The sequence below is a fragment of the Apium graveolens genome, chromosome 3, assembly GCF_009905375.1.
Source record: "Apium graveolens cultivar Ventura chromosome 3, ASM990537v1, whole genome shotgun sequence".
Classification (NCBI taxonomy): Eukaryota; Viridiplantae; Streptophyta; class Magnoliopsida; order Apiales; family Apiaceae; genus Apium; species Apium graveolens.
In genome coordinates this window covers 139,417,427-139,423,512 of record NC_133649.1, presented here as the reverse complement: position 1 = coordinate 139,423,512, position 6,086 = coordinate 139,417,427, and the positions used below count along the sequence as shown (strand labels likewise).

General features: G+C 36.4%; 1 non-coding gene across 1 annotated transcript; it reads left to right on the top strand.

Moving 5' to 3' along the window:
* Positions 1–5,301: 5,301 nt before the first annotated feature.
* LOC141715298 (small nucleolar RNA R71) lies at positions 5,302–5,408 on the top strand. The gene has a single exon (XR_012572065.1). It is a non-coding gene; the product is annotated as a small nucleolar RNA R71 (small nucleolar RNA).
* Positions 5,409–6,086: the final 678 nt, after the last annotated feature.

The following is a 6,086-nucleotide window of genomic DNA, read 5'->3' as shown; positions in this document are numbered from 1 at the left end:
ATCAAACTTTAGCCTCTTGAATAATTGAGTCTCGGCTGTAGCACGACAAACTCAATATTCTAAGTCAAGTCTAACCCAACATTCCGTACAGTTGAATCAGTCCCCAAAGGCCCACGGCTGTAGCACGTACCGACCTTCAGATTCTTATTCAATGTACACATCTCTATGTAATAGACAAGTATTTCTTATTTCAAAATTAAAGCCCTCGGCTGTAGCACGAACCGACAATGATTCAAAAATAAGAACTACTTTTCTATCATGTTGGAAGGCTATGACCGACACAAGCCCGTTGTATCATTGGCCAATTACTACTTGATATTATTTAATTTTAGAGGGATTATATTACGTTACAATCATAATCATATTATAAAGAGATTCTTCCTTTTAAATTAAATATTTCAAATCAATAATCAATAATCAGATGATTCCCAGATCGGGTGGAGCATTGTCAAGAGGCGTCACTTAATAACCCTTTCTTACAGATAGAAATCTGTTGTTGACAGAATCATCCTTTCTCTCATATCGAAAATTCATATTCAATTACGTGTTTCACAAACACAAGAATCTCATGATTGTATTCATAATATTGTTATTAAGGTTATGAAATAATTTCACTATACTGGGTTGTCTAACAAACGCCTTATATTTATTTAAGTTCACCTAAATCTATCATCGCATGATAAACTAAGCATATATCACATATATCAACATGAATAAACATCAAGGTAGGCATGTTACATCATCTAGCATATTAGAACTAAGCATTATACATCTCTATGTATCACATGAAGCATTTAAAATCAATTCAAACGATCAAAAACAGCTTTAAAACACTTCATGGAATATAAACAGTTCAAAACTTTTATATAAACTAAAATTGATCACTCCATTAGATCCGTCTCCTCTCTTCTCGAAAAACGTGCGTGTCAGACTCTGTCTTCTTCGATGCAGCAGCATTACAGACAACAGATGCAGTACAGATATATGCAGACAAGCAATTCAAACATATATATACTTACAATTTATATATATATGAATATATGAATTATTTAATTACGAATTTAATTATAAAAACTTCAAAAATTCATAATAAAAAATCTATACATTATAAAATTATGAAAAAAATACCCAGACGATCTACAACACTTGTAGAACCCAGATCAACATTCAAAATTATTCTGAGAAACGATTTCTCATCAGACAAAATTAATCCATAATATAACTTGTAAAAATCATAATTAATTCATACAAGCACATAAAATTCTGAAATTTTTACCACAGATCTATATGCATACAACCTATGCTCTGATACCAATGTTGGATTTTTAAACGCAGCGGGGGCATGGAAAAACACTTTTACACATACAAAATCCAAATAAAAACATATAAATCGTGAATAAAAATTCGAGGGATCGAATCTAACCTTTTAAAATAATTCGGAGACAACGATCAGAGATCCTTAACAGTTGCTCCTCAAGTGTGAAGCACTCCACCGGTATCCACCAAGAAAACGATGTTAAGGAGGAGGAAGGAGGTGGAGAGAATTGGGTTTTCCAAACTTTTTGGGCTTTCGGGTTCGATGTGGGTTGGAATAAAAATAGGGTCTATAATAGTGTATTTATAGGCAAAATTTTCAGCTGAAATTTTCCCATAAATAATATTATTATTATTATCCCATTTATTATTCTCATTAATAATTAAAACACCTTTTAATTATTAATCCTTTTTCTAAACACTTTAGAAATAATTCTCTCTCTTGATTTAATTTCCAAAAATTAAATCCTTAATTAATAATATTAAGATCTTTTCTTAATTAATTTATAATCAATTAAATCTCATTTAATCAATTATTAAATTTGCCAATTAATTATTTATTTCATAAATAAATAATTATTAGCCATTATTAATTAATTCCTCCACCATTAAATCATTCTCTTTTTATGGTGTGACCCTGTAGGTTCAATATTAAGCCGGTAGTAGAAATAAATAATAATAAAACTATTTTATCATTATTTATATAAATTCTCTAATTTATTAAATATGATTAATTAATTAATCACATTTATTCTACATCGTGAGTGATGCTTCTCAACATATCGCGACTATCCGGATAATATGAATTCACTGCTTAGAATACCAAGAACCTGTCAGTGAATAGTTACCGTACAATAAACTCCTTCTACCCTACAATGTCCCGATTAAATACAAGGCATGGAACTCGTGTCAAGCCTATCTAATTCAATCACTTGCTTACCATTTACTATATGTAGTTCTATGCAAATTATAAACTCCTTTCTAATTTCATTTACTCTGGCCAGAGATTCCTGAACTAGCATAAGTGGATCAGCCTTGAACATTCGCTTCCTTCACTGGAAGGGGTAGATCCTTTATTGATCATACACTATCTTCGTGTACAAATTCGTATACCCAGAAGAGCCCTAATAATTGTCCCTGGAGACTAAGAACTAAACCAAAGCATAGTTCAGTGTACACAAGATGACTATGATGACCTCAAGTCTAAGGGTACTTGTACAACTATCACTAAGTGAACAACTGCTGACACGTGAGTGAACTCCATCAGTTGTTCAGCTGTGCGAGTCATGTTCAGTGAACTTATTCTATAATAAGCACCTACATACTAGCTATAGTGTCACCACACAAATGTCTATGAGAACAAACATCCTTCATAATGAAGCAAGCATAGTATGTACCGATCTTTGTGGATTATTAATTACCAGTTAGTAATCCTACGACCAGGAACTATTTAAGTTTAGAGTTATCATCTTTTTAGGTCTCACTATTATGATCTCATCATAATCCATAAAAAGCTTTACTCTAAACTATGGTATATCTTATTTAAACACTTAAATAGATAAAGCCCGTAATAAAAACAAAACAAGTCTTTTATTAATATCAATGAAATCAAAACAGATTACATAAAAGTTATTCCTAAATCCTCATACATGATTGGACTTAGGACATATTCCTTTCAGAAGTGATCCTTCCTAGTGGCCTTGTTCAGCTTCCTGTAGTTCATGCAAACTCTCCACCCCGTGACTGTTCTTGTAGGAATAAGCTCATTCTTCTCATTTGCTACCACAGTAATTCCACCTTTCTTTGGCACACATTGAACCAGACTTACCCATGAACTATCAGAAATAGGATCGATGATCCCTGCATCTAGCCACTTAAGTATTTCTTTCTTCACTACTTCCTTCATGATTGGATTAAGTCTTCTTTGTTGCTCGACCATAGGCTTGCTACCTTTCTCTAGCAAAATTTTATGAATGCAATAAGAAGGGCTTATTCCCTTGATATCTGTTATAGTCCAACCAATTGCCGATTTGAACTCTCTTAGAAGCCTCAGGAGCTTTTCTTCGTCACTACCTGAAAGGTCAGATACAATAATAACAGGCAAAGTAGATGCATCACCTAAAACGCATACCTCAAATGCTCAGGTAGAGGCTTAAGCTCAAGAGTGGGAGCTTCCTCAATAGATGGCTTGAGGCGTTTAGGAGCTTTTTTCAACTCCTCCATTCCAAGAGATTCAAAAGGCATATCAATCTTCCTCTTCCAGGGAGAAGCATTCAAATACTGTAATTGTTCTTCACCTTCATCATCTTCACTATCTGAATTTTCCAATAAGGCTTTTTCTAAGGCATCAGACCTTAGCAATTGATCAAGTTATGAAGTAACCACATAATTAACCAACTCCACCTTTAAGCACTCCTCATTTTTTATAGGAAATTTCATAGTATTGAACACATTAAAAGTTACATCCTGATCCAGCACTCGCATTGTGGGCTCACCCTTCTACACATCTATCAAGGTTCGGCCAGTCGCCAAGAAAAGTCTTCCCAAGATTATGTGAATCTTCTTATCATCCTCGAAATCAAGAATGACAAAATCAGCAGGGAAGATGAGTTATCAACCTTGACCAAGACATCCTCCACAATACCTCGCGGATATATAATAGAACGGTCGGCCAATTGTAAGGTCATATAAGTCAGGTTTTGGATCAGGTAAGTGTAACTGCTTGAAGATTGACAAAGGCATCGGATTGATGCTAGCTCCCAAGTCACATAAGCATCTGTCAAAAGCCACTTTTCCAATAGTACATGGAATAGTGAAGCTTCCTGGATCTTTAAGCTTCGGAGGCAACTTCTATTGCAGCACAACACTGCATTCCTCCGTGAGAGCGACAGTCTCTAAATCATCTAGCTTCACTTTCCGAGAAAGAATACCTTTCATAAACTTTGCGTAACTAGGCATTTTCTCAAGAGCCTCAGCGAAAGGTATGTTGATATGAAGTTTCTTGAACACCTCCAGAAACTTCTCAAATTGCTTGTCCAACTTTTTCTTCTGCAGCCGCTTATGAAAAGGCGGTGGAGGATAGCTCTGTTTCTCCCCTATATTACCCTCAGGAGGAGTGTGCTCAACAGTAGTCTTCCTTGGTTCCACTTCTACTTCTTGTTGCTCTACTTCTTTCTCATCTTCAGCTTTTTCAGTCGACGCTTGAGTTTTTTCGGGATTCACAACCTTTCCAGACCTCAAAGTGATTGCCTTTACCTGCTCCTTAGCTTCCTTCCTTCCTGGAACTTCAGTGTCACTAGGTAGAGTACCAGGTTGATGATTTAGCATGGCATTGGCAATTTGCCCAATTTAATTTTCCAAGTTCTTGATAGAAACAACTTGACTCTTGCACATTAGCTTCAACTCCTCTAATTCAGATTTTTCATTAGCTTGTTGTAGCTGAAGTTGCTGTCTCGGTGAATATTGCGGTTACTGAAAACCAGGGGGTTGTACTGCTTAGCTGGATACTGCTGATAAGGCTGTTGAACCGCATTTTGAGCGTTGCTCCAAGTGAAATTAGGATGATTTCGGTTGTTGGTATGATAAGTGGTTGGCACAGGTTGCTGCAAACGTTGAAAGTTGCTCACGAACTGAGCTGATTTATTAGAAATTGTGTACGGATCAGTCTCATAGGAACCAACATAAAGCTCACAGACATTAGCGATTTGATTAATCTAATGATTAGCCAAAGTGTCCACCTTCATCGTCAAAGCTTTAAGTTGGGCAGCTATAGCAGTTGCTGTATCCAATTCCAGAATTCCTGCTACCTTTCCATGAGTCAGTCTCTGGGAAGGAGTCCGGTACTCATAAGCAGCCATCAGTTCAAAAAGTTCATAAGTTTCATCGTAGCTTTTAGCCCACAAGGCTCCTCCTGATGCTGCATCAAGCATGGGTCTAGAAGTAGCACCCAATCCATTGTAGAAACAATTAATAATCATCCAATCAGGAATGCCATGGTGTAGGAACTTCCTTAGCATCTCCTTATATCGATCCCAAGCCTCACACAAAGATTCTACAGTTTGCTAAGCAAACTGAGTAAGAGCATTCCTGATTGCAGTAGTCTTCGCCATAGGGAAGAATTTAGTGAGAAATTTCTGAGCAAGATCTTCCCAAGTGGTGATAGACCCTGCTGGTAGAGAATGTAACCAGCACTTAGCTTTGTCCCTCAGAGAGAATGGGAATAGTCCCATCTTGATAGCATCTTCAGTCACATCATTGAACTTGAACGTGTCGCAAATCTCGATGAAATCCCTGATGTGCATGTTGGGGTCTTCAGTAGGTGAACCCCCAAACTGAACTGAGTTCTATTTCATCTGAATCGTGCTTGACTTGATCTCAAAAGTGTTAGCCTTGAGGGCTGTCCTGATGATGCTTGACTGAATGTCATTGATCTTAGGCTGAGAATAGTCCATCAAAGCCTTAGGATTTTCTGTTTGATCACCCATCTCTACTAAAACTAGTACCTCAACTTTCTCTTCTTCTTCTACCTTCTTTTCTTCTTCAAAAACTTCCTTTCGAACCACCACAACTTCTTCCTCAGCTTTATCCAGTGTTCACTTACAAGTACGCGAACACGTATGCATACACCTTCGCTAGAGTACCTGAAATAAGATAAGGAAACAAATAAGTAACAATGTCCGAGTCAATGTAATAACTCAAATTTTTGAGACCTTGTAAAACGTTTAATAAATAGTAACCCTGACGGACGGGAAAAACTTTTGAGCCCACACTAT